At 39.8% G+C, this 19,942-nt stretch overlaps 1 protein-coding gene across 3 annotated transcripts in view; it reads left to right on the top strand.

The window, feature by feature from the left end:
- Positions 1-19,942, top strand: part of OPCML (opioid binding protein/cell adhesion molecule like) — a 420,625-nt gene that overhangs the window by 340,686 nt on the left and 59,997 nt on the right. The window lies entirely within an intron of this gene.

Genomic DNA, 19,942 nt, shown 5'->3' with positions numbered 1-19,942 from the left:
TTCAACTTACTAGGAAGGGAACCAAAGAGACAAGGGGCCTCATGCCCTTGGAACTAAAACTTACTCCAAGTTGAACTTGAAGAGATGAACACAGAGCCACTTGATATATTTAGACTGTTAGTAGAAACAATGATTAATTCTAGAAATTATACAAGAAAGAAATGGCTCCCTCAGGCAACAGAAAACCTAAACATGCAACCCAGGGAAAAGGAAAATGTGGAATATGCCTCTGTGTGTGTGTGTGTGTGTGTGTGTGTGTGTGTGTGTGTGATGTAAAAAGAATAGAGATCTAGAGGAAACATAGAAATAAATCTTAGTAACCTTGCACTAAAATCTTGACAAATTTGGCTTTGTATTATTTGTAATCATCTGTTGAAACAAAATACCACAAACTGGATGACTTAAACAATAGAAATGCATTTTCTCATAGCTCTGGAGGCTAGAAGGCCATGAGGAAGGTGCAGTCAGGTTGGTTCCTTCTGAGAGCTATGAGGTGTCTGTTCCATGCCTCTCCTGGGCTTCTGGTGGTTGGCTGGACATCTTTGGTGTTTCTGGATGTGAAGGTGCATCATCTGATCTTGGTGTCATCTTAACATGACCTTTCCCCCTGTACGCATCTCTCGGCCAATTTCTTTCTTTTTATAAGGACACCAAACATGATGGATTAGGGCCCCCACTAATGACCTCATCTTCAGTTGATTACCTCTGTAAAGATCCTATCCTATATAATAAAAAGGCTAATATGCAAATTGTCCCCTTGGGTGTTCTCACTTGCTATGATGTGTGCTGACCACCAGGGGTGGCACGGAACATGGCAGGTGACCAGCAGTGGTGGGGGCAGGTGCTGAGGGAGCGAGGGAAGGAGGAGGCAGGGAGGCTTGGAGGCGGGGAACCTGAATGGCCCTGATCACCGGCCAGGCCTAGGAACCCTACTTGTGCACAAATTTCATGCACCAGGCCTCTAGTTTCCAAATAATGTCACATTCTGAGACACAAGGAATTAGGACTTTAAGGTATCTTTTGAGGGGGATGCAATTCAACCTATAACAGGCTTAATTAAAATTAAAAACACCATTAAGATATACATAAGCCATGAACACAGAAAGTAGTGCAGTGAAGGCCTGGGGAGGGGGTGGAGGCAGGGTGGCAGGGGTCAATGGGGGTGGGGGGACATCTGTAATATTTTCAACAATTAAGATACATCTTAAAAAAGAATAAATGAAGAGACAAGCCACAGACTGGGAGAAAACATTTGCTGTACTTACACCTGACAAAAAGAATTTACATCTGGGCTATGTGAAGAATTCTTATAGCACAATTGTAACAACCCACCTTGAAATGAACAAAATATTTGAACAGACAGTTCACAAAAGGAGATATGTGAATGAAAAATAAGCACCTGAAAATATGTTCGACATCTTTATCATAGAAATGAAAATCAAACAATACTGAGATACCTCTATACAACTACTAGAATGACAAACATGAAAAAGACTGACAATACCAAGTGTTAGTGAGGATGTGGAGTGACTGAAACTCATACATTAACTCTAAGATGTGAAATGGCATAAGCCCTATGGGAAAAAAAGCTTGGCACTTTATGATGAAGTTAAATATACACTTAGCATATGACCCAGCAAGTCACTTTTAGGTATTTAGCAAAAGTAAATGAAAACAAAAATGTCAACAAACATGCATTGTACACAAATGTTTATAGGGGCTTCATTTATATCAGCCTCTAACTAGAAATAACCCAAATAACTATCAACAGGTAAATGCATTTCGATATATTCTTGCAGATGACTTCTGAGCAATTAAAAGAAACAAACCATTGGTACACATAGCACGATGGATAAATCTCCAAAACACTATGGAGCAAAAGAAGTGAGATACAACAAATACATGCTGCTGTATGATTTTGTTTATCTGAAATCATAGAACAGACAAAAGTAGTCAATAATGACTGCAATCAAGTCAGTGCTTACCTAGGGTAGGAGTATTTGAAAAAGTGACTGCAAGGGGGCACAAGGGAATTGTGGGGGTTGATGAAATATTTTATATCTTGAGTAGGGAGATAGTGACATTGTTTAAGTTAGTCAAAATTAATCAAACTGTACAATAAAAATAGGTGCACTTTATTGTATGTTAATTCAGTCTCAATAAAATCTAAAAACATGGAGTAGAGATGTTACAAATGATGACCTGAAATGTTTGAAACAATAGTCATGTGAACAGCACTTACAAATGAGAGACTGGGTTGGGTACTAGGAGTGCCGTGTAAGCTTCCACTATTGCACTCCGTCCATGCATCTGGGGAATACAGCTTTCAGCCCTGCCTTGTTCCACGGGAAGATGTGCTAATGAAGCCACGAATCATCTTTGTATAAAGGCCTCATCTACTGACCCCCAAATGCCAATATTATAAAGTCGAATTAACAAGAATATTAAAGTGTACATAAGAAGCCTCCCCAAGCTCTGCTTGAGCAGAACCAGAGCAATAGTGTGTGTTCCCAAAGACAAAAGCCTCATGGGAAATTTGCTCAAAGTCAGGGAGAATCTTGGATTTATATTATATCCAAAATACGTCCAACCTTCAGAGCAATCTGTACATATTTGGTGAAGTCCGATGTTCTTAGAAATGCTAAAAACCCCAGGATGCATTTATTTGATCCTAAATACACAGTTTACTAAGCCTAGAAATCTCTGGAAAAGCACTTTGACATTGTGTAAGTATTTTTAACAATGTTTATAATGGCCATTGATAAGATTTCCCTCTTAAAATAGGGAGATTCATCCATATTTCCAACCTTTTCTACAATGTAATAGCTGCAATGCAGCCTTAAAAAAAAAAAAAAAAAAAAAAAAAAAAAGATCAGAAAACACTAAGTTTAAATGATCCTGCCTCTTTAAATCTCCCAGGGATGCTGTACTTTCAAGTTGCCTTTTGTTTCTTTGCAGCCCTGACCTTCACCTTGCATTTCCCCTATGGTCTCCTCCCGGCCCACCTACCTGCTCCCCCCACCCCCCCACACATAGTAATGACATTGAAGAATTCAAACTCAAAGCATAATTTCTCAAGTTTTAAAAGCATTGGAACCTGGAGGGTTTGCAAGTTTAAAAGCTGCATTTGATGTGACCACCAATATTTAATTTAGGCAGTGACTCCTTCTCACCTGGAGTTGAGCAGGCTTTGGAAAGTTGTTTTAAACGTTCGGAAGAGCAGCCAATAAAACTTGAACATCAAACAGCATTTTTAGAACAATTTACCGGTTAGTTCAGCATGCAAGAATAAGAAATAAAAGCCGCAATGACATTTCCTTTGACATTCCAGTGGGATTACTTTGGATAATTGAGCTCACTGGACATCTGGGTTCCCCAAATGCTAATGAAATATATTAAATCTGCTTTTTAAAAAAATATATATTTTATTGACTTTTCACAGAGAGGAAGGGAGACGATAGAGAGCTAGAAACATCAATGAGAGAGAGACATCGACTAGCTGCCTCCTGCACACCCCCCACCGGGGGATGTGCCCGCAACCAATGTACATGCCCTTGACCGGAATCGAACCCGGGACCTTCCAGTCCGCAGACCGACGCTTTATCCACTGAGCCAAACCAGTTTCGGCTAAATCTGCTTTTTAAAATTTGGGGATCTATGTAACAAATGAATAAACAAACTTTTATTTAGAAAAAGAATATTTTAATGAGCAGATTATTAAATATTGAAAATAACGGTAACACTATGATTTAAAAAGACAGTCCAAGAACATGCCCCCAATCCCTATAAATTATAGAAAAGAGATGTAGACTAAAGACTGTTGGCATAAGAATCGTCCAAACCTGTAGAGAATTTTTATTTATAAGTTTATTTGAGCCATGCTGAGGACAGTTTCGGGGAAGCAAAATCTCAATGGATTGAGAAAAATCTCTGGAAAATGACACTTTTACAGCTTACTTTATACATCAAAATCACAGGGGAAGACATAAGGTGGTTACATGAAATCCATTGGTGGTAGATTAGGAAGGTGGGAGAAAGCAATGTGGGGAAATTTCTGGGATCAGAATAAAAGTAAAATGGAGAGATATATACTTCTTTTGCATTGGTTAACAGGATAGTTAACAATTAACACTAACAGAACATAGGAACAGTCTAGGGCAGTGGTCGGCAAACTCATTAGTCAGAGCCAAATATCAACAATACAACGATTGAAATTTCTTTTGAGAGCCAAATTTTTTAAACTTAAACTTCTTCTAATGCCACTTCTTCAAAATAGACTCTCCCAGGCCGTGGTATTTTGTGGAAGAGCCACACTCAAGGGGCCAAAGAGCCGCATGTGGCTCGTGAGCCGCAGTTTGCCGACCACGGGTCTAGGGGAACAAGATAATGAGGGGTTCGCTGGTCTTGGTGTTCTAGGGGGAGATTGTGCCCTGTGGTGTCTGGAAAAAGTGGATTGCTCTGACATTACCCAGATAACGTGTTGTTGTTGTTGTTGTTTTTTAAAAAAGAAAACTCATTCATTTATATGGATTTGCGAGAAAATATGGCATTTTTCGTCAGCCTTCACACATGGAAATCTGCACAGAATGGTCTACAGTTTAGGAAGTAGGATAATGATGGCATCACAGGCCACTGCCACCAAGATGTTCCAATGAAAAGAGTGGGCAGGTCCCAGCACAGGCAGGCAAAATGGACTGGCGAGGGGCCAGTGGGTTTGGAATACAATTGTGGAACAGGGGTGTTCCAAGTATATGTGTTTCCCTTGCTGAGGGACAGAAGAAGGGGCACTGGACCAGCATTCGATGGGAGACTCATGAATATAAAACCAAAATAATGTTGGATTTGCAAAGACGGGGGTGGCAGAGGACACGGTAGGGGCTGTTGTGTTCTAAGGAGGGTGGTCTCTCCCCCTCAGGATGCCATACTAATCCACTCGAATGCCTACACATCTGGCTCCCTTTCCAGTGACATATTTGGGAAGGCCAGATGTTTGGGAAAAAATAAAAAATTCTTCTTTTCTGGCTCCTCTCCATGGAGATATTAAGATGACAGCTACTCACCTGTGAGTTTGTCACTCTTAAACAATCTACTCACATATAGTAATACCTGAGGGAGAAAGTGGATGAGTTATTTCACGGAAGTGAATTTTCCAGGTAACTGAAGCTGACTCTTTTAACTCATTGACTTGAGTCATTTATAATGGAAGTATTTAAAAAATATATTACCTTCTTCTCCTCTCTTTCCTTGAGTATGGTGAATGCCATTTAGCCTCATCTTTATAATGTAATACAAACATCAGACATATTATGTGTTTGTATCTCAGCATTTGGAAACTGGGATAACCAGGAATATGGACCTAAACTACTATTTAAATTCTTGTGTGTGTGTTTTACAGTTCCTCTCTTCCTTCTCTCCGCTCAGACTATTAATTGACAGTTTTTCCTAAAGTCATTGTACTTGCCTTTTAGCAGCCACATTTCTTCTGATTCTTTACTTCTAATTTGTTATGAATAAGAATTTATATACCCAGCTTGCTTAATCCTGAATAAGAACCTAAGTGGTGGGAGAGAACTTTCTGTGGGAAAGGGCACGCGGTTTTATGAATGTGATAAATGGCACCGATGACAGCTGTTTGCAGGGGAATAGTGTTTGGTTTCTTCTAGATGTATGTAGCCACTAGCTAAGTGAACTGAGAGAGCACATTCCAGCAAAGTCATTATCCATGATTGTGACCAGATTGAGCAGGCCTTTCTATCTTCTTGTCACTGCTAGAAGTTTAGGTTGCAAAATGTACAGGTCCAAGACCGTCTCTGTTATAACCTTTAATTTTCATGCAAGACATGGCTGAGAAGAAAATCTTAAAATAAATTGCCAAGTCCTTAGCATTTCCAGTGAAAGGGGCACTGCCCTGCACTCAGGCGTGGGTGTCAGTTTCCTGTGGCTGGTCGTGTAATCTCATGGAGAGACCACGGACTCCAGGTTCTTACAGAGCTGAGACCAAAACATGACCATAGCCATTAGGAATCTGAGTAGCTTTAGAAAAATCAAGTTGTCTCCTTGATTCTCAACCTCCTAGACTACAAAATGGGGGCACTTATGTCCGTTCCATCAGGTTATTTCAAGGATGAAAAGGGAACATGAATGGAAGGCATGTAATAGTGCTGGACACATGTGACATGCCCAGCAGACCTTTCTACATTGCTGTTGTGCCATGTTTTTAAATTTCTTCCCAGAATCCTTGTAGTTTACAAGGAGCCTAGAAATGGATCGTGACAGTATTGTGACAGTTTGCTGTGGGTCAAGCCTTGTTATACTAGTAAACTCCACATGTTTTAACTCATTAAATGCCCCAGCAGCCCCAAGAGAAAAGTGCTAAGGATTATTAATATACTTTTTAAATTATTATGCCTGTTTTTCTACCTATTCCTACCTCTGTCTTTGATTTTTATTTCTTGACAGTCTTGAGTTATTCATTAGTGATTTAGTGTTTCTCTGGTCCACCTAAAATTTTGGAATGACATAATAGTTTTATTTGTATTTGCTATCTTTGGAAAACAGTCCAGCTGTCCTTCAATGGGGGAATGGTTAAACAAACTGGTACATCCATACCATAAAGTGTCACTTAGCAATAGAAAGGAATGAACTATTGCCCTGGCTGGTTTGGCTCAGTTGCTAGAGCGTCGGCCTGCGGACTGAGGGGTCCCAGGTTGGATTCCGGTCAAGAGCATGTACCTTGGTTGTGGGCACATCCCCAGTGGGGGGGGGGGGTGCAGGAGGCAGCTGATCGATGTTTCTCTCTCATCAATGTTTCTAACTCTCTATTCCTCTCCCTTCCTCTCTGTAAAAAAATCAATAAAATATATTTAAAAAAAGAGAAAGGAATGAACTATTAATACCTTCAAACTTAGATGGATTCTAGGGCATTGTACCTCATGAAAAGAGTCAGTCTCAAAAGGTTGTATACCATATGGTTCCACTTTTATGACATTCTAAAAATGGCAAATTATAAAGATGTACAACAGTTCAGTGTTTGCCACAGGGTGGGGCAAGGGAGGGAAAAGGGCAGCTTGAGGGAGCTGCCTTATAGTAATGAAATAATTCCATATATTGATTGTTTCAACAGTTACATGAATCTGTATGTGTAATGAAGTATGGAATTATACAAAAAGAAAGCTGGTACATACAAAAACTGGTACAGTTCAAGTAAGCTCTACAATGCAACTAATTGCATTGTGCTCTTATCAGTTGATCATGTATTTTAGTTCTATAACATGCCACCAGTGGGGAGCTGGTGTTGAGTCCATGAGACCTCTCTCTACTATTTTTGCAACTTCTTGTGAACCAGTAATTGTTTCAAAAGAAAGAGTTAAGCCTTGGATGGTGTGGATCAGTTGTTGGGCATTGTCCCATGCACCAAAAGTTTGGTGGTTCAATTCCCAGTTAGGGCACATGCCCAGGTTGCAGGTTTTGATCCTGGGTGGGGGTGTGTAGGAGGTGGCCAATCAATGTTTCTCTTTCTTTCCCCCTCTCCAATCTTCTCTCTCTAAAGATCAGTAAACTGTTAAAATATATATATATTTATAAAATAAAAAATATTAAAAAATAGGAATAAGTGAAATGAAGCTTAGTTTCCCACTCATAATATGCTTGAGTAGGAATGTATTGTCTATAAAATATTTTCACATGCATCATTGCAAGTGAGTTTACAGCCGCTCTCTAAACTAGGTCAGAGAAGGCATGGCCTGCCTGATTCAGATGTAAGGAGATAAACTTGGGAAAGTTAACTAATGATGAATGACTCGGAGCTAACTGAAGTGGTAGGTCCATGGAAGGAACCGGCTTCCTGTGTTCCAAATCTGAGGCCCTTTATGCTGTACAGAGATGGCTCCCATGGCTTGAAGCTGAACAGGTTCGATATAAAATGATACATTTTATCAAATTCTGCTTGTTATCTGGGGCACCCAAGGGTGCTCACTAGCTTTGAGCATCACCCCTGCTCTCATGTTATTCTCCCTAACTCCACACTTACCTTCCCATAACCCGGGATTTTCTAGCTACCACCCAGAATTTTTCGAAGAAAAGCACAGCCTCCAAATGAAAACCACATTCTTGCCATTGTCTGCTATAAGTCCCCGTTGTTTCTCTGCTTCAATTAAAATAAACCTGCTGAGACCTACCACCCTCATTTCTTTTCTAAGCCATCCCAGGTACAAGTTCCCCGCCACTAATAGGAATTGTCCGTTAGTTGACCTGCTGCATCATCCAGTCCTGCTACTATTTCTTTGTCTCTCTCCAAGGCAGCCAAGATCCTGGTTTCTAATCAGAAGTGGTGTTCGGAGCCTAATTAATCCCCAGAGTGTGAGAAAGAGGTGTCTGAGAAGAGAAATCAAGGTTATACACATCTTGCTCAGTAGAACGGTTATGGGCAAACAAGCTGTTTCTCTCACATTTCTGCAAAGCAAATTTATGTTCACTAGCTCTGGTTCTTGTTGTGAACGAGAAGTGTATGAAGGTCTAGCAATGTGCTTTCCACCATATGGGTGCCCATATGTTTCCCCCCTTTGCTTGCTTGCATTTTCGCTTTGGCATGCACATATGCCTGTATTTTTGCAACTTAACAATATTAAAACTAATCCCATTTATGCTCCTTTTGGGTGAGTTGATTGAGTCATAAATTCCTGAGAATCTCTTCCTTGGGAGGCTGAAGTTCTTTTGTGTGAGTAGGGGGAGGGCAGAGCAAGCTCTCCTGGCAGAAGGATACTGGCACCCGGCATCTCTGTGTAGTTGATGTAGCTGATGACCCTGACCCTGGCTCCAAAGCGGAGACTCTATCCCTGGAACACTAAGAAGTATGGGTTCATGATGCCTTGCTGGTATTTATCTCTTCTTTCCTAAGGGGAAAGCCTTTAAGAAGAACTAGATAATAATTCCTTAGGTTTCTCTTCCTAAGGGTCCAGGCGAAATCATTCATCTTAGAGCTAACAAATACGCTGTCTGGAGGTGTGGTTCATGGTTGTGACCATACTGAATACAATTCACACTCCTCACCCTGAGAAACGATGTCCCTGGGAAATGGGGCAGCTGGAAATTAGGCTTGCATTGAATTATGCTTAGCTTCTTCACTGGGCTTTTTTAGATTGTATAAATGAGAATGAATATTACTATGTATAATACCAAGTGAAAAGCCCAACTCGATTGTAAGATTGGAATTGGACATGCCGCCTGATGTCTGTTGTAAGGCTATCCCTATATATGTCTTTTGCATTCTTCATTCATTTGATATGTTATGAATATTTGAGCATCACCCCCACTCATTTGTTGCCCTGTAGCAATAATAGCATGCAAAACAGACGTGATGTTTGCCCTTATGGAGTCTATGGTCTCATCACAGAGATAGTGATTAATCAGGTCATCAAAGTGCAGTAACTGCTACGATGGGCAGCAGGGAGGTATGAGCTCGTCCAGGGTAAGTCTCCCCTATGATAGTGGCACTTGAGCTGACATAGGGAGATGACCAGAAAGTTAACTGGGAGCAGGAGGAGGGATGTGTGTTGGGGCTGGGCTATGTGGAAACCTTCTAATCAAGGGAAGCATGTGCAAGTTCTCTGAGGTAAACAAAAGAACTGTGCTTTGAATTTGTAGGAAGCAGGAGAGACACTGTATGAGATGGGGAAGTCAGGGGCCAGAGCCCTTTAAAGAAGCTGGTCTTTATTCTAAGAGCACTCAAAAGTACAAAGGGAGTTGCGAGTCAGAGAGCTTGGAAATGAGATGTTCATGTGTCTGGATTTAACTAGGAACATTTCCTTTCTGATCCACTCATTCTCTATGTAAATCTGGCAAATCACTAAGCCTCGGTCTCCATTTCTCCATCTACAAACCAGAAAAGAGTGACTAATAATATGATTCCCTTATGCAGGAATGGAGAATGGAATTTGACAGTATCTATTCCAAATAATTTTTAGATTATAATGTAAGAATGGATATTAGCATATATCATAGTAAGTGAAAAGCCCAGCTAACTCAAAAGTAAAATTGGAATTGGCAAGGCATCCGGTGCCGCCTGCCGTCTGCCATAGGCCTTCTCAATACAATTGCACATCAAATTATGCTATTGAAGTCCGTTGGACACTGATAAAATTGAGACCAGCTTTACAAGTACAGTAGATCTAATTGTCCTCAGCAGTGGGCCCACGGTGACTCTTCCTGCTGAACAGAAATCATAGGCTGCCATAGAAAATAACAAGCAGCCTGGATCCACACGGACATCCGGAGATAATGTCCTTCAATTCAGATACTGAGCTCCTTTATCTGGGCAGATGTTGAAGGAACCTCAGAGAAGTTTATTTCCCCCTCCCTCCTGCAGGAGCACCCTTGATAGTAGATTTAAAAGACCTATAGGGCCAGCCCTGGCCGGTGTGTCTCAGTTGGTTGAGCATCATCTCATGCACTGAGAGTTCACTGGTTTGACTCCCTATCAGGGTATATGCCTGGATTATAGGCTCGACATGCAGGAGGCAGCCTACTGATGTTTCTCTCTCATCAATGTTTCTCTCTCTCTCTCCCTCTTCCTTCCTCTGTCTCTAAAATCAATAAAAACATATATATTTTTAAAAGACCAGAAGGGCCAGATGTGTGCACCTTCAGTCTTTGGTATTCCTTTTTTCATAGTCATTTCCATTTCTTTCTAACAAACCTCTCGTCTCTAGAACAAAAGTTCCTATAAATCACTTTTTCTTGCTCGAGCTATTTTAATGAGGTTGCTGTTACTTACAGTTTAAGCAGTAATGATTAAATTCACCATGAGGTGTATAAGGTAGTAGGCAACAAAGGTGACTAGAGCATAGTCCCTGCTCGATAGAGCATAGCATTGCTACAGTGTGGTTTGGGCCACCTCTTTCATATATAAATTAGAGGCCCATTGCACAGATTCATGCAATAGGCCTTCCTTCCCCTGGCTGCCGGCACCGGTTTTCTTCTGGCACCCGGGACCCAGGCTTCACTCTGTCCGCAGTGCAGAAGCCAAGCCTCTTCAGTCTTCAGTCTTCAATTGGGCCTGAGCCTTCAGTCTTCTCTCCATGCCTGCATATGCAAATTAACCCATCTTTGTTGGGTTAATTTGCATTCTCAATCCTGATTGGCTGGTGGGTGTTGCAGAGGTACGGTCAGTTTTCATATATCTCTTTTATTAGTGTAGATGAGACAAATAAGGGGCTGTGTAGGGTCTTTTTTTTTTTTTTGAATTTTTATTGATTTTTTACAGAGAGGAAGGGAGAGGGATAGAGAGTTAGAAACATCGATGAGAGAGAAACATCGATCAGCTGCCTCTTGCACACCCCCTACTGGGGATGTGCCCGCAACCCAGGTACATGCCCTTGACCGGAATCGAACCTGGGACCCTTGAGTCCGCAGGCCGATGCTCTATCCACTGAGCCAAACCGGTTTCGGCTGTGTAGGGTCTTTTTGAAGCTACTGTCTCCACTGCGGGTTGGAGAAGATTCTAGGAGTTGCCTAAGGAGCTCTGGGTGGCTAGCAGAAGGGATTCCACATCTAAATCAGCTAGAATTAGGCCAAGAAAGACACGCAAACTCTAGCTCTGGGTTAGGCAACAATCAACACCAGGTCACCACCTCCTTACACCCAAGTGTGCAACTTTCATTCAGGTGACCACGGGGTGTGTTAAGAGTGCCTATGACAATGGTGGTATTGAGTTCACAACAGCGAGTGGCATAAAAACCCAGCCTCTGTCTCCTTGAACTCTTCTACTCTGAGAGCAAACATGGTTTGTCTTAATTAATTGTCTCATTAATTCACTAAATTTTCTTTGAGATGGTGTGTTCTGCTCTGGCCAGAGGTAACCTCCCTTTCTGTACTTAGGCCATTTGAGAGCAGATACTAAGCTTACATATTTGTGACATTCTCTAGCACCTAGCACAATCAATGCCTTGAAATTTAACGTTGATCAAAAAAGTGTCTATTGAATGAATGTGTGCTTATTTGTGAATCCTATACCTGCCTTCTAGCAGCCAGAGAAAAAGAACGAGGTAGGCAATCGGGATCTGCCTAGACTAGTCCCCAGATGTAGGAAGAACCATCTGGATGGAAAGGGGGGATTTTGATATGAAGGATGCTTGTGGAAGGCACTTAAGTTTGATCTGTATTAGGTGGTGGTGGGAGCTTGTACTTTTCTTTCCTTTCTCCGCCATCTCTTCTAGGCCATCTTGCCTAAAAATTGTATACGGCACTAAGAATCAGGTAGTCTTACTGCTAACATTTTATGTCACTTTGTTTGGGTCAATCCTCACCCAAGCACATTTTTCCGTTGATTTTTAGAGAGAGTGGAAGGGAGAGACACAGAGAAAGAAACATCAGTTTGAGAGATACATGGATTGGTTGCCTCCCACACGCACCCTGACCAGGGCCAGGAATCTGCAGGGATCGAGCCTGCAACTGAGGCACATGCCCTTGACCGGAATTGAACCTGGGCCCTTCAGTCCGTGGGCCAACACTCTATCCACTGTGCCAAACCAGCTAGGGCGAATATTTATATCACATTCCAACCCAATAGTGAGGCTCCCATCAGCCTAAGACTCCAGATGACAGTGACTCGTGATCTGGAAGGAGTTCTTCAATTCCTGACCAATCACGTCCTGAGGAAAACTCGAGACTGTGCTTGGGACCCCTTAACTTAATGAAAGGGATGCACCCCAAGAGTTGGGATGATGTGCCTCATCGCATACAATTCAGTCTGGACAAATTAAATGAGTGATTTTAGCATCTTATAGTAATGAACGCGTCTGTGTGCCACCGCGATTTTGTCTCAGTCTCTGCAGGCTCTTTTCTTTCTGTCTCCTTCCTCAGACCACCCAGCTCTCTGGATTCCAGCTCCAACATGGCAGAGATAAAGATGTAACCCTATAAATGGTGGTGTGCGGGAAAATTCCCTCCTCCTCTGTTTAAAGGTGGAGTCCAGGCTGAGTCAGCTTCTCTCTTGGTGTGAGCTCCAGAGGAGGGAGGGGAAGGAGAAAGACAGGGGCAGCTGCTTGGAGGACTTTACTCGGATGGGGCCCTGCAGTGTTAGGAATGTCCAGCCTCTGAGAGGTCACCTACACAGGGTCAAGGGGATCTGGTCTCTTAGCAGAAATAGTTGATTCTCACTTTGAACCTGGGCTTCACAGCTGGAGGCCGCTACTGACTCACACACAGACAACAACTGGAGTGGAGTGAGGAGGTGAGGAAATTTCATCTCCTCTGGAACACCAACCCAAGGGCCCCCACTCCATGGCCCTCTGCAAAGCCTCATTACTCCAAGGAGGCAAGCACTGAAGTCCTTTCTGCCTTTTCTTTTTTTGCGATTCCTCTTTATCCCCTCCACCTTCTGTGTTCAAGGTTTCCCACTTGAGAGTCACTTTTGGGGGAGAGTAACTAACCCCTTGGAGAGCTGGAAATAGTTTGTTTTCAATGATACTCTGGATAGTCGGCTCCTAAGAGAAACGTTTAGTGAAGTAACAGAGACATCCTCTTGCCGAATTCATCTCCTTTCCCCGGCTTTGCTCAGCTGGCCGCCACGCTCCACACCATTGCTGTCCACAAATGCTTGCTCCTGGCTCTCCGGGGCCTCCTCCTGCTCCACTGAGCCTGTGCCGATTTGTCCCTGCACAGCAGGCACCGGATGCAGTAATTACATCTGCAGTGAAAGGGCCTGTCTCCCTTATGGGCAGTAAGGATGTTGCCAGCTCTGCTCATGAAGAAATGAGTCCTTTTCTTAGAGCATTCTGGGCTGCAGGGAGCTGTGCATCATCACAGGACTATGTATTTGGACCCTTGTCTTCCTGAGCCAGGCTGTAAACCAACCTACCTCTTACTCTCTCCCCTCCCCAGCACCCCTTTATTTCCTGACTCAGTTCCAAACGCCCCACAGCACTGCAGATATGTTTTTGGCAACAGTTCATGTCCAGAGGGCACGGGTGCTGTTAGAGCAGAGGAAGCTTGGCCACAGCACTCTGCGTCATAGTTTAAGAACCTCCTGTATTTCTAGCGCCTCTGGCTGTAATGTGCCTGGAAGCCTCAGTTGGCACCTCCAGCTGAAATCACACTCCTGGGAGGCCAGCCGCAGTCAGCAGAGAGGACCAGAGGACGGAGAGATAGCATCTGAGCTGAGGCACCTGGCTGGCCGGCACATCCCTGTCTCCTGGCATTGCTGCTGCAAGGCAGCTGGCCTTTGCGCTTGTGCCTCACCTACTTTCATTCTTAAGATCTATTGATCCTTCCAACTTTGTCACATCAGAGCGCCCCGGGACTATGTCTGATCCTTGGTACCTGCCAAGCCTTCCTGTTTTGCTGACTCTCTGGACTTCTTGTTTGTATGCTTTGCCTACAAGTTTCGATCTAAGAAAGCATTGCTATGACATTGTCATCATTGCCATCATCGTTATCACCGAAATCGTCCCTTAAATTTTCTGACTTGCCACTTTCACTTAATCTCCTTCGGTTTTCACAAAGGTCTCCTGTCAAAATGCAGACAGAAAAATAAATATGATAAAATAAAATACAGGGATGAGCATACACATTTTATGTATAAACAGAGACCTAGACTGGCTAAATTGATTGCAGCTGAAAACAACATTCCTTCAATTATTTATTTATTCATGGGCTCATTCAATCATTCAAGAAAGGATTGGTGAGTGCCCAGTATGTGGCAGCCGCTGTGTTTGACACTGGAGTTAAAGAGATAACATTTTGCTCTGTGAACTCACATTTAGTGAAGACCCAGGTATAATAACAAATAGCTATAAAACAATGCGGTAGGTGCACTACTAATACATTCAAAGCTTTGTACATTTGCATGTGTTTTTTTTTAATATTTTTATTGATTTCAGAGAGGAAAGGAGAAGGAGAGATAGAAACATCGATGATGACAGAGATTCATTGATTGACTGCCTCCTGCATACCTCCTAGAGGGGATTGAGCCCACAACCTGGGCATGTGCCCTGATCTAGACTCAAACTGTGACCTCCTGGTTCATAGGCCTAGGTTCAACCACAGGGCCATGCTGAATTTGTAAGAGAACTTTATGGATTTGTAAGAGAGGATCATTTAACTAACTGGGAAATATAGGAGAATCAGGGATGGCTTCCTGAAAGAAGTGGATATGCCTCTTAAAAGTTAGTCAAACTTTAAGACTTGGAATTTTTTTTTTTTTTAGATTTCGCATGTAAGTAAGATCATAGAGTATTTGCCTTTCTCTGTCTGAATAATTTCACTTAGCTTGGTGCCCTCAAGGTCCATTCCATTATTGGTGAATTTTGACAAACTTATACATTTTTAAATCCACCACCCTAATTAAGGTGCAGCACATTAGCACATTACCATCAATTCAATAGGTTTCCTTATTTTCATACCCAGTGTTATCCTAACTCCCAGTTTGAGTCAAACACCGAGCTTTTCTGTTATTATATATTAAAAATTTTTATACACAACATATTTAGACTCTAGAAAAAATATAAATTTATATAATCGTAGAATATATATTATTTTTTTCTGTCTTCTTTCACTTAGCTTTTGAGTATCATTCATGTTGTTGTATGTAGTTCTTTCCTATTTATTGCTGAGTGGTATTTCATTATATGAACACACCCATATTTGTTTCCTCATTTGCCAACTTGGACATTTATTTCTAGTTTTGACTAGCCTATATAATAAAAGGCTAATATGCAAATTGTCCCCTCAGGAGTTTGAACAACTGGGAGTTCTACCGCTCACTATGACATGCGCTGACCACCAGGGGGTGGTGCGGAACAAAGGAAGGCCCTGGCCAGCAGCCGGCAGCTGGGGGAAAGAAGGCCCCAGCTGGCCCTGATCTCTGGCCAGCCCTACGGACCCTTTCCGTGCACGATTTTGTGCACCGGGCCTCTAGTTATGAATAAAGCCACTATGAACCATGATGCACAGATTTTCTCATGGGCGTATATTTTCCTTTCTCTTGGGTAAATGCAAAGGGATGGAATAAGTTTATACTTAACTTTACAAGAAACTGCTAACTGCTTTTCAAAGTGATTGCAACATTACACTTCTATCATTACATGCTTGCTAACATATGGTATTCTCTCTTTTATATGTTATCTCTTCTAATCAGTATATTGGGGAAATCACATGCTGGTTTTAAATTGCATTTTTAGTGAGTATCTTTTTATGCACTTTTTGGCAACTTATATATCTTCTTTTGTGAAGTGTTGGTTGAAATCAGACTATTCTTAATGGAGTTATTTCTCTTCTAAATATTGTGTTGTAATAGTTATTAATACACTCTATATCTAAACCCTATGTCATATATATGTACTGAGAATACTTTCTCTCAGCCTGTGGGCTCCTTCCTCATTTTCTTTATGGTGCTTTTCAAAGCTTTAAAGCTTTTAAGTTTGATGAAGCTGATTTATTAATATTTTATTTTACAATCCTAGTTTTTTCGATCTTATATAAAAACTAGAGGCCCAGTGCATAAAATTCATGCATGGGTAGGGTCCCTACACCTGGCCAGCAATCAGGGCCAGTTGGAGTCTTCCAGCTGCCTGTCGGGGTCTTCCTCCATTCTGCACTGCCCCCTGGTGGTAAGCTCACATCATAGCAAGCAGTCCAACTCCCTAAGGCCGTGGTTGGCAAACTGCGGCTCGTCACATGCGGCTCTTTGGCCCCTTGAGTGTGGCTCTTCCGGCCTGGGCTAGTCTATTTTGAAGAAGTGGCGTTAGAAGAAGTTTAAGTTTAAAAAATTTGGCTCTCAAAAGAAATTTCAATCGTTGTACTGTTGATATTTGTCTCTGTTGACTAATGAGTTTGCCGACTACTGCCCTAGAGGACAATTTGTGTATTAGCCTTATATTATATAGGATAGGATGTAATCAAGGTTATAAATGTTGTCTCCTATGTTTTATTGTAGAAGCTTTTGAACTTTAGCTTCTTTGTTTAGTGATAAGATCCACATGAGTTAATTTATGTGCGTGGTGGGAGGTCAGGTCTCAACAAATGAGATTTATTTTTTTCTATATGACTATTCAGTTAATTCAACAACATCTGTTGAAAATACTGTTCTTTTCCTAATGAATAGGTTTCCATGTCAAAATCAATTGAACATTATTTGGATTTCTTTCTGGACTCTATTGTTCTTTCAATCGATATGTCTATTTTTATGCCATACCATACTATTTTGATCACTGTAGCTTCATAATAAGTCTTAAAATCAGACAGTATAAGTCACTAGATGTGTTATTTTTCAAGATATTGGCCAATCTATGTTCTTCGTATTTTTATATAATTTTAGAATCAGTTTGACAATATATACCACAAAAAATCCTACTGGGATTTTGATTAAAAATACATTGACATTTTTGGACAATAGCTATCTGAACGATATTGATTTTCCAAACCATAAAATAAATTCTACCATTTATTTAGGTCTTGTTTAATGTTTTCAACAATGTTTTGTAGCTTTTAGTGTAGAGTTTCAGGGTATTTTTAAAATGTCAATTGCTCACTGAAAACCTATAGAAATAAAATGTTTTGTTTTTATATTGACCTTGCATCCTTGACAGTGCTAAATTTATTTATTAATTCTAATGTATTTTAGATTAGTTAAGATTATTTTACATGATTGATCATCTTCTGTGAATTAAAGCCATTTTATTTATGTATTTATTTATTTATTTACCAATCAGTATGCCTAATTTTTTTCATTGCCTTATTGTGCTAGGTAGGTTCTCCTCCAATATAATGTTAAATATAAATAATGACAGCTGACATATTTGTCTTGTTCTTTATTACAAGTAAAACATTTTACTTTTCCCCATTAAGTGTAATGTCATCTACAAGTTTTTCACAGATGACCTTTATCAGATTGAGGAAGTTATCTTGTTTTCCTAGTTGATAAAAGTTTTATTCGTTTTGTTTGTTTTTGTTTTGTTTTTTGTATTGTTTGTGAATAGATATTGCATTTTTTCAAATTTTGGTTTGGCATCACTGAGATGATCATCTAATAAATGATGATAAATTATATTTTGATGCTAAAATTGCATTCTTGGAATAAATCTCATTTGATTTAACATACTATCATTTTTGTATATTACTGGATTAAATTTGGCAATATTTTGTTAAGGATTTTGCATCTGTGTTCCTGAAGGCTGATGGTCTGTAATGATATTGTCTGGTTTTGGTATTCAGGATAATCTGGTCTTTATAAAATTATTTGGATAATGTGTTTCTCCCTAAATTATTTGCAGAAAGCGTTTAAGTATAATTGGTGTTATTGGTATCGCAAAGAAATATTTAATAGTAGTAATGGTTCAAGGGATCTGTGTCTTTTTATCTTTGTAATAGAAATATCTCAGCATTCTCCTATTAGGTATGATGTTGGCTTGAGAGAGCTCCCTTATCATATTAAATAATGCCTCTCTTTCTATTTCAATAGAAATATTTAGTTCATACAGGACAGGCTTTATGAAATTATCTTTTTGTGACAAATTATAGAAATAATTATATGTATTTTTAATCAATGTATATATAAACGATGACGTTACATTTTGTAATGTTGAAATATTCCATTTGTTACTATTTTGTTTATTGTTTACTATTAATAGTAAAATAGGAATGTCTGTAGGTTACCACATATTTAAGAAACTTGTTCATAACTATTGTTTATATTATCATAGCTAAGTGAGTGGGCAGAATTTTCATTTTTTATACACTGTATCATTTTATTTATTATTATTATATTTTTTGCTCTGTGAATTTTATTTTTTCCATTTCCATGTATCCCCTCTATGCCCTCTTAAACCTTCACCCAAATCCGCCTCTATTCACCACACTGCTGTCCAGGTCCATGAGTTCTCACTGTTTTGTTTTGTTTTTCTTTTTTGCTCAACCCCCCCCCATCCCTATCCCCAACATTCAACCCCCACTGGGTACTCTGGATCGTTTTAAATAGAATAAGGAATTTATGTTTCTTAAGAGTTTGACAAAAATTACATTTTAACTCTTCTAAGTTTGGGCCTAGTTCGTGAATAGTTCTTTGGCAATTTTTTCTAACATGTTATTGTTGATCTTGAAGTAATTTTTGACATTTATTTGATGAATTTTGATAAATATTCCATGGCACTCAAGTTTACAAATATTTAAGTTAATGTATGAGGACACAATAATAGCTACTATATAAAATATATACAATATACAATGAATATATAATTAATATATAATTATATATATATATACACACATACATATACATAGAATAAAATACTTCATAAATACTATATAAATATAGGAAAATATAAATAAGCACACAGATAGATACTTCTGTTATTCAGAATGTGTGAAGCCTTAATACATCATTTGTTTCCTCAAACTTTATGAAACTAAAAGTGAAGAATAATAGATTTTAATAGTGTTTTGATGCATTTCTAATACATTTTGCTTTCTATATTTAGGGCATAAATTTTAAAAACAATTAAAACTTCACTATGAATTGTTCCCTTTATCAATGTAAATGACTCCTTTTTACAATTTAATGTTTTTAGTGTTGAATTTAACTTTATCTGACATGATATTTGCATTTCCTGCTTTGATTTTGTTAATGCTAAAAATACATGTGCCTAACTAAAAAAAAAAAACACACAAAACTTGTGTTATTCTAATTTAGGTGTATTTTTTGTAAACAGACAGAAATATGTTGTTTTCCTTTTTTCTTTGTAGTCCGATCTGAGTCTCTTCTTCTTCTTTTTTTAATGGGGAGTTTAACCCACTGGAAGGTATTATTAAAATGGATGTGTTTGTTCCTTGTCATCTCTTTGTTTTTCTGCTTTTGTTCTGTCTCGCAGTTCTCATGTTTTATACTTTGCGCTATTTGAAACTCATTTTCTTTGCTTTTATCCTCTATAGTTTTTTGAAATGAATCTATCAT

This window comes from Eptesicus fuscus, chromosome 23 (genome assembly GCF_027574615.1).
Source record: "Eptesicus fuscus isolate TK198812 chromosome 23, DD_ASM_mEF_20220401, whole genome shotgun sequence".
Taxonomy (NCBI): Eukaryota; Metazoa; Chordata; class Mammalia; order Chiroptera; family Vespertilionidae; genus Eptesicus; species Eptesicus fuscus.
Note: the sequence above shows the minus strand (reverse complement) of the source record. Positions and strands in the feature narration are given on the sequence as shown.